At 35.6% G+C, this 8388-nt stretch overlaps 1 pseudogene; it reads right to left on the bottom strand.

Moving 5' to 3' along the window:
* Positions 1-713: 713 nt before the first annotated feature.
* On the bottom strand, positions 714-1216 carry LOC149162196 (ubiquitin-conjugating enzyme E2 7 pseudogene; annotated as a pseudogene).
* Between the last annotated feature and the right edge of the window lie 7172 nt (positions 1217-8388).

The following is an 8388-nucleotide window of genomic DNA, read 5'->3' on the forward strand; positions in this document are numbered from 1 at the left end:
TCACTATGCATTGATCATTTTCCTAAATGAAAATATTCAAAGAAAAACAAAGGGGAGGAGATACATAAAAGCTCAAGTAATCAGAGAAAGTAAGCATAAAGAAGAAAATTGGCATCCATCAAATAGAACCAAGCGCTCAGAATGATTTCTATATGTCATGATAAGGTACCAATAGTGAGAAGGAAAGTAACACATGGACAAAAAAAAAGGGTACCATTTAATTGCAATTATGAAACTCAAAATTTGACAAGAGTAAGGTGTCAGGCATAGAAAGACAACACCATATATAGTATTGACATCTAGTGAGTTGGATCAATGTTAAATAATGTATGAAGCAGTGGAATAATTGTGTGCAATGGAATAATTGTGTAGCACAATAAGTGTGTGCAGAGGAATAATTATATGCAGCGTTCATATAATGGTAGCATTTCTATTGGAGAAATTTTATTTGATGCCCTCAGCGTTAATTACTTTGCAGCAACATTAATCACTTATCAATCAGTTACATAAGAATAAAGTTTTTTTTTGTTGGTGTTGGTATGGATATTATGCATTAGCATTGGCATTCTTAATACAGGTAGATATTAGGTTATTATGGTGCGACTACTACATATGTGTTCAACTATTATTCTTACATATGGATTATTGGTGCTATAATAACTTGCCATCATTCCAAAGAATGAAGTTCAAATTTCCAGGATAATTATTAAGTCTCATAACATTTCCTGTGGTTTCCGGACAATGCGACTGACCTTCTTCTTGAATTCATCTCCATGCTCCCATCATTCCTTCGTTGCATCAATGTTGGCAGGCGACTCATCATTTGGATTAGAAAGCATTGATATGATGGTCAAGAGAATGGTTTCAACCGTGTGGACAACATCCACCGTTCACTTGCCAATTCATAGCCATTTGGATCATCACCAGGTGGGTGAAGGATAGAAATGAAAACACGTCCATATGGATAAACATTTGGATTCCACATTTCTGATATAAATGTGACTGTTGGTGGAATGTTTAGGTAGTTAGGTGGAAAATTCATGATCGCATTATAATATCCACCTTCATAGATTGTACCCAAAGGTCCAATAACTGTCACATTCCATTCAAAAACATTGGAGTCGTCTACAAGTATAGCTTAGAAACCGTCCAATGGATACCTTAACAGTTCTTTGAGTTGTCTTTTCAGTAGAAAATTTTCTTGGAAATATCCCATTCTAGACATCCAACCCTTTTGCATCCTCTAAATACTTGAATTCCACGAAAAAGTTCCTTTGTTCAGGGGAGCGATATCTATCTCTAGAAAAAACAAACGCGAAATCACTAAAATGACATAGAGACAAGGTTGTTTCTATGCATGAATAGCAGGGCGTGTATGCAGATATTTGGGAGGATTCGACTCTCTAACAACCTAAGGAGTCTAGCCAGTTGTGTCTCTATGAACTAGGGTAGTTGACAGGTGCCAGTTGATTGAATTACACTATGGACTGAAGAATGAAGATAATGTGTGTATGCATGGATAGGGACTGGAGGCTGCATGGATGCATGTGTATGCAGGCAAATTAATCTCATGGATGCATGTCAAATTATTCTATATGGATGCATGTCAAATTAATCTCATTTGATGCCGGCTTTTCGAATCTCATTTGATACCAGCAGCATTTCTGAATTAGCTTGTAGTTGCAGTAGTTGGAATCAGCTTAATGATAGTGCTATGTATCATGGTGGTAGTTGGAATGAGCGTAACGATAGTGTTATGTATCGTTAGGGTGATAGCGATGACTCAAAGTTTATAAGAGAAACGTTATTGTATATTGATGGTGCAAAGAATATTATATTTAAGAAAGAAACATATTTGAATTGTTGTGAAGGTGATGTTTTAATGGTTACAAAGGAATGCAACTAAAACCATTGAAGTAAAACCATAAATTTGTGCGTACACCAATAGAATGACAAAACTCACAAGCCACATCCAAGCACAAAATAATATTTTATGGTAACATGTGAGGACAATAATATGCTGCAACGATAATTTATTATATCAATACATGTGAATGTGATGAGACCATAAATTGTTGTTGCATAATTTTATAATCACACGAACTCATTATAGTAAGGGAGATGGTCTTCCACTATGATTCTAGAGCATGATAGCATGATTAAAAATAGGGATCACTGGTGCATTGGAAAAATATAAGGGACATAATTCTCTTGCAGATCACAAGGACAGTGCTTTCTCGAATAACAAAATTGTGAATGCTAGGTGTCATTTTACCTTCTAAAGGGCCATGAAAAGGAGGAGTTAATGTGACACATCTATTTTAACACAAATGCATGAGAGAGGAGAGGTGCATAAGGTCATTTTAAAAGAACAAAATACATATCAAAGTTGCCTTCCTTTAATTTTGAGTTCTCACATTAAATGGTGCAATATCACAACACAGGTTGAACGTGGTAAAGTATGTGCCAAACATCACAATGAGAAAGACAGTAGCTACACAATGATCAAAAGTCTTGTCAATGAAGAGCTAAAGCAATATTTTCAACCTTGAGTTGTCTGAGTTGATGATGATATCACCTCTAGACTGATGATATGCAAGCAAAGTTAAGGAATTAAGACCTATTTTGAATGAATACGGTCTTATTAGGTATCGTGTTATTGTTGAGGTTCAGTGGTTACTAAAGTTATCTCAAATTCCTAAAATCAGTGAAGTTTCAAAATTCAACAATGAAACCAAATTATATTTGGAAGATATTGTGAGGAAATTTAATATTTGGGATGCTCTTGAAGTCAAAAGGGTTGAGAATGTGACAAATCATGATGTCTAGGATGTCGAGTATGTTCTGAAAAAGAGGTTTTAAGAACATCAAGAACTAATGAAGGTACTAGAATTTATTTATTTTTCTTGCACATATGAGGACATCAATAATTTAGCTCATTCTTTGATGTTCCATGAGGCTCGAGATCAAGTTATATTGTCTAGTATGGATCATTTAATTGATATCATATCGAATTTAGCACATAAATATGCTCACATCCCAATGTTATCGTGGACACATGGGCAGCCAACTTCGCCAACTACATTGGGAAAGGAGATGGAAAACTTATGTTTTAGACTATCTGTGCAGTGATGAAAATTTGCTAAAGTAAGGGTGGAGAGATTGGTTTTAACATGGTGAGAAACTATAAATTTTGTTGATGAGTTGGGCTTGTATATGAGCATGTCCTAGGGGAAGTAAAGTATTATTTTTCTTTTTCCCACTCATGTACATTTTTAATAAAAGGACATAATGATTATACTATCGCTCAAGTTAAGGACATTGTTAAAAACAAACTTGAAAGTAGATCTATTGTCTTGGGGACTGGAACTTTTTAAATTGCTACAAGCCAACATCTTAAACACAAATTCAAGAAGATTGTTTAGGGGTGTTGATGTCGTTTTCTCTGTACTCAAGACTAGAGGAAAATATGAATTCTTGGGTTACATTATGGGGGTTATGAGGTATAAAATGGGCCTCCTAAGGAAAATATAAAATAATATTAGAAATAATAAAATAATATTATACTACATCATCAAATTTTAGAGGGAAAAAAAAAACTATTTTTCAACTCATATTTTCAACTTATCTTCTTATGGGTTTACTCAAATTTAGAGCGACAACACTCATTGGATAAATAATTTGATTCCTCATCCAAGGAGTACCCATGTTTCATACTTTCGATGGACCCTGCTACACGAAAAATGAGAAATACATGAAAAATCATGGTTGCAATCATGTTGTTTCATGTATTTCTCATTTTTCGTGTAGTAGGGTCCATCAAAAGTATGAAACATGGGTACTCCTTGGATGAGGAATTAATTTTTTCATCTAATGAGAAATCCTTCTCGAAATTTGAGTAAAACCTGAGGGAGATAAGTTGAAAATACGAGTTGAAAAGGTAGTTCTATTATTTTTTAATTTTTTTACTTTTTTACTCCAAAAATCGTGAAACGCCCACCATTGTTGACATCATCATCTTGAATCCTATTGGTTCTTATAAATTTTATTTTGGTTGTATGTTTTTCTTAGGAGGCCCATTTTAGACCTCAAAAATCCCCTAATGAATCATCATACATTTCTCATACATACCATGGTTTCCTAACAAAGTGCTCTCTCAACAGTATTCTTGCTTTCAGAGTGTTCTCACAACAATATTTTGCACCGCTCTTAGAATGTTTATATGTCATATAGAGCAGCGTTCACTTTCGAGCAACATTCATTCAATATGGAAGGGCTGTAATAAGCCATCTGGAGTAGCATTCCGTTAATGATGCAGAAAAATACATTGCAGGTTTAAAACATTAAAGAAATGATGACAACTACACTAAGGACTCTTTTATAGGCTACAATACATCTATAACCCATTTCCATTGATGTTAAAGGGGGAGGTAAGTAGAGGTTATGAGAAACAAGGAAAAATAAGCAAAGGTTATGGGCAACAATGAGAAATATCTTTCAAGACAAAGGGAGGAGGATGAATGAGTTGCCATCAATGCCAAAGGTAGATATTGTTGGCAATATTTGCATTGATTTCAAGTTAAGATGATTGATTAATGTTGATAAATGTTATTGTTGTCACTAAGAACATTGGTAATCATTTATGTTGAATGGAAAGTGTACATAAATGTTGAATGTTCAATATAAAAGGTTGAAAATGATGTGAAGTGCAGAGGTTATGCTAATCAATGTGAAGGCTAAACACTGAGACAAAAGTTGAAATACATATATTTGTTTGAACAAAAAAAGAAGATAATCCAAATCTGATTTCTCTCTTGTAATTATTACTGAATGAGCTATTAGTTCAACTTTATTTTATATTACAAATAATTTTCAGGACTGAAAATGAAAAGACAAGCTTGTGAGCAATTTTGGAAGTACAAAAGACTACGCTTCATTTCATATTCCTCCAAAGGATACAAACATCGAAGACGGTTTTATTATAAGATATAAAATGTGGAATGAAATAGGATGATATTCTTTTTAAGTGGAAGGAGTTTGCATCAGAGAATTAATGAGTAGTAGCCAAAGAGAAGAAGAGTGAAAAGAAGAAGCAGTTCAGTAGAAAACTTGACAGCAAAATTGTATATGAGATGACCATCATTTGTGACTTGATGTTGTGATTAAGAAATTTATGTCCTTTTCTATGTTTCACCTTGAAAAAGAACAGGTTGTACCTATTGAGGTAGGAGCCTCCTGCGGGTTGTAGCCTACAGAAAACTTGTGGGAGTTGGAGCTTCCTTTGAGGTAGGAGCCTCTTGTAGGTTGGAGCCTACAAAAATATGATGTAATAAGGAGTACCATCTTGCCTTCACATCAATTTTAGCCTAAAGTTCATGGTTTTATCCCTTCGGAGTTTCCACTTATATTCAGTTTGTTTATGTGTTTAATTCTTTCATGTTGTGTGAATGCTTTGAATTCTTGGTAAAAAAATCTGCAAAGCTCTCTTCTTGAAATCTGCAAAAGGAATTCAATAACTATTGAGCACAAACATAAATCATAAACCACATAACTGTTATAGACATATTTGGGAACTGCAACCCCAATCACATATGTCCATAAACCAAGGGCTTCTAAACCCATAAAAGTGTTGTTTCATACCCTAAAGGAACAAGGTCAGCTAATTACATCATTTCCCGGAAGTGTTCCCTGAAAAACTACTCAGAACAGGTCAAAACTGGACCATACAGACTGCTCAGTGCTAAGGGTGCGATGCATCTCACCTACTACACACAAAGGGTGCGATGCATACTAAAAATCCCTTCTGTAGGGTGCGATGAGCGAGAGCAGACCAATGGCATAGGCAGTTTGCTAGGCGGAAACCCAGAGAATCTTCCAAAAACTGCTCATATGACACTTTCCTCTCTGAATTCACCCAGGGATGAGTAAGAGATCATGAAATCTCCAAGTGGAACCAAGAACTATCAGTCAGATGACACTAATCAAAATCCCAGAAGTTGACTCACCCACCTACAAATATCTATCTATGGATCCCTCATCCTAGAGATCCAGACACTGGAATTTTGTATTTTGTGAGGAAGTGTTGTTGGTTTCTTTGTGCAACATTGTATTGTTGGGTGATCTATATTTTCATGAGGTGAAGAGGGCTTTCATTCTGGGACGATGGCACTGGATCAGACAACTTGGTTGTAATCCTCTCTTCTACTACTTTTATCAATAAAGCTATTTGAGTTTTCCTCCATATACTTGCATATTTTTGAATCTTATATTGGTGTATGCATTTGTATGGTCAATATACATCTGATACTATATTGTTTATGGTTAGAGATCTCTATGCTTTGATGGTATTATGCTGCTTTGACTCTATAGGTGTTCTTTGAAGCGGGACAAGTGAGAAAAGAGTGGCGAAAGTTTTTTCAAAGGAGGGAGGAAACAAGCAAGGAGACTAGCGAAAGACTGAGGTTGGTACTCTCTGCTTCTCTCTCATCTATCTCTCATAAAGGAAAACACAAGTCACTTTGCTTTGTTTGTTTCTAAGATAGCTACCCGTCTTAGTGGGACTAGCAGCTTTGAATGGACACTAGTTTTCCCGATAACAAAATGGCGACGCCGCTGGGGAACGAAAGTTTGTTTGTTCATTTCTATTTGTTTACTTTATAAACTACAGATGGAGCCTGAAGTTAAGCCAGCTAACCTTCAAACTGCATTTGTTATGCAAGTGCAAAGTAGATCAATGCTGATTCAGTCAATCTCCAAGTTTGTTTATGAACTGAAAAAATGACTTGCAAGCATCCTAAGTGCCCTGTGGTAGCTCAATTACCTCATTAGATTAGCCTATGTACTTTGTGTTTACTGTCTATCATAAGCTCATCCTAAACCCCTGAACTTAGCTGCAAAATGTGAGTCAAAACTGAGCTCAGTCTCATCCCTGGACCATCGCACTATCTCTCATTGGTAGTCTAGATGCATCGCACCTCCCGTGTGCTGTAGGTGAGATGCATCCCTGTTTCTCTGTGTTACAGGTGTGATGATTGAGTGAGACTGTTTTTGCCTCCAGATTTTGGTTTTTTCTTCATTGTCTTCAGCTTTATTCAATAGTTTTTGATGTCTATGATCAGTATATCACTGTTGAAACTCCCTTCCTTTGTATTATTTAGCCTTCATTGATAAAGAATTGTGAATGTTTTTTTTATGTATTTTTCACCATTTACAGTTCTCCTTTGCAAACAGTAGCTTAATCGAACTGTCGTCTTTTGATTTGAAAGTGTCACAAGTGTCATTCTCAGTCAAAGAAAAGAGTGTCGTAAAGTCTTCCTCTTTCAGATAGTCGATTACACTTTTGCCATTGTATTTGATTTTGATCATCAATTCTTTGAAGTGTCAAATGCAGTTTTCAAGTTGAAATTGAAAGTGTCGTCTTAATCTTCCTTTCGTTTTTGAAAAGAAATTGCTGAAGTGTCGCTTTGAAGAAAAGTAATTTAGATCTATACTTAGTTTTATTTTTTGTCATTCACACATTAAGGAAACTAAAAAACACATACATGCATGTGCATTTGCATTTAGACTGCATGCAAAAATTGATTTAGGAAAAGTGCATCTAGTGTGTGCTCTCTCCTCTATGTTGAAAGAATTTTACTTCTCTTTCCTTAGTAGCTAGGATTTTCATTGCTAAAAGAAAGTAAACGACTGTTTGTCATCTTAGATTGCATATTTAGGAATTGTATATCTACATCAAGCGGTGAACCTTAAAGGAAAATTTATTAAGAAAGATCAACTGTAAAATAAACCTCAATGAACATAAAAACACTTTGGAACCTAACGCAAAACATTTAGAAGTCTAGGCTAGAGATCTATTCAGATGTCGTAAAGCCTGGTAACTATCGTTTTCAGCGTAGGTTGGGTGATTCCTCCTCTTTGATACGACAAGTTCCAGTACGGACTTGTGCTCCCACATATCATCGAGTATATATTGGGAGACCACAATAGGCTATATCCTTTATCCTTAGGAAGCCATGTCTGCCACCCTATCGATCGCAATGCACTGAACACAGCATTCGGGAAGATTGACTGCCATACGTAAAAAGTATTTTGCAGCTTTGCGACTGGTTTGGTAATCCCTCTGTCTAGATTTCCAGCGTAGTCACTTTCATTCCTTTTCAGGCTCCTTAAAAGAAAAGCTCCATTAGAGCACTTGTCACTTCAAGCTCATTAAAAAGCGAAGGCAACTAGAGTCATCTTTAGCTTTTTCTCGACTCTTAAAAATTGAAAAGGCAAGTTGTGTCAAAGCATCATAAAATTTATTTTAGTCGGAATAACATCATTGTTCCCTTGTTGGTCCTAGGTTGAGAAAATGGAATCCACCAATCAAGGATTTCGCCTTGGGGGAAA

This window comes from Pinus tabuliformis, chromosome 5_2 (assembly GCF_031772625.1).
Source record: "Pinus tabuliformis cultivar Carrire ecotype Pingquan chromosome 5_2, CPIR1, whole genome shotgun sequence".
In the NCBI taxonomy this organism is placed as follows: domain Eukaryota; kingdom Viridiplantae; phylum Streptophyta; class Pinopsida; order Pinales; family Pinaceae; genus Pinus; species Pinus tabuliformis.